The sequence below is a fragment of the Scleropages formosus genome, chromosome 15 (genome assembly GCF_900964775.1).
Source record: "Scleropages formosus chromosome 15, fSclFor1.1, whole genome shotgun sequence".
NCBI lineage: Eukaryota > Metazoa > Chordata > Actinopteri > Osteoglossiformes > Osteoglossidae > Scleropages > Scleropages formosus.
Window position 1 is genome coordinate 15,525,743 of NC_041820.1, and position 1,647 is coordinate 15,527,389.

The window sequence follows — 1,647 nt, forward strand, 5'->3', positions numbered from 1 at the left end:
CATAAGCTACGCAGGGCTACTAGCCGTATTGTTCTTGAACCACGCTTGGCTTCTGCATTTTGCGTATTGTGCGTTGTGAATTTGCGTTATCTGCAGTGGCGTGCAAGCGGCAAATGAAACGAGCGTTTTGATTGGTCGTTCTTCGCGGACGGCGGCTAAGGGAACGGCGACGTGTTCACAGCCATCGAGCGTGTGTGTGTGTGTGTGTGTGTGTGTGTGTGTGTGTGTAAGGCGATGGCAGAGATGTAGTGGCCACGTGTCCATCCTCCACGCTACTACTGTGACAGTTTGCGTGGGGAAAAGTCAAAACAAAAGGCATTAATATCAGAAGAAAGAAGATGCTTACACCGAACACGCAGTTGGCGTTAACTGTCGGCATAGTGCAAACTGTTTTATTATAGAGCTCATTAATATTACAGCTCAGTAAATAAGTTTCTACATGGGTGGTAAGTTGCACGTGACATGATGACAAGTACACACTGCAGGTCTCCTCTTTTTTTTACTTTAGTAAGCATTAGTTCTCCAATTGGGTCTTGAAAGCCTTCTGTGATGGTCTGATGAAGGAGGTGGGTAAGGCTCTGGATGATTTTGAAGCTGACAGTCAGGTTGGAGCACACACACCACTTGTCCCAAGCTGGGTCACAGCAAACCAGAGCATAAGGCTGGATAGGACACACCCAGGATGGGATGCCACTTTATTGTAGGGCACCCCAAGCAGGGCTTGAACCCCAGACCTGCCAGAGAGTAGAACCCAGCTAAACCCATTGAGCCACTGCATCCCCCAGGTTAGAGCCCTACTCATCATAGGCAGTGATGGGGCATTTGTAGTGAGATTTGTCAAATGTAGGAGGGCGTGGTGGTATGGCAGGTTTGGCTGGTGCCTGCGGTGTGGTGGGTCTAGGGTTCGAGCCTTGCTTGGGGTGCCTTGCGATGGACTGATATCCCCTCCAGGGTGTGTCCCCTCTCCCTTCAGCCTTGCACCCTGTGTTGCTGGGTAAGGCTCCAGCTTCCCATGACCCCCATCCAGGACAAGTGTTTGTTGATGTTGGTTGGACCAATTGAACAAATAGAAGAGGCCTCATTCCCCACATGTGTTATTATCTTTATCTCTCAAAGGACAAATGTCAGTCTCATTGCACACGAGTGCCACATGTACTCTTAACATACATTGCAATAAGCTGTTGCTCCTCTAACAAACACGTTACACAAAATTGTGTAGCCGGGTTGCAAACGTTTCATTATTAGGTAGAAAGTTCCGCATGCATCACTTAAATAGCCAAGTTGGACAAAACAATCAGGATGACTTACCAAGGAGAGCTATGCATAGTTTATAAGATATGACCCACCATAATATTAATATCCTATATGAATCATTACCTAGTGAGGTAACTAACAAATCAGAATGACTTACTGAGTAAAGCTACACATACTGTAGTTTATAGAATATGTTTAGCTTTACTCAGTTAGTCATGCTGATTTGTTACTTTTTATTTTGCCTTTTTATTTGTTAGCTATTTGAATAGTGTTACTTTGTATCTAGGTTTTCTTACTATAAGACAGTTGGTAGTATAGTAATTAAACATAATAACACAATTTCCTCTGAGAAATGCGTTTACCCTGAATTGCTCTACTTTAGATATCTTGTTG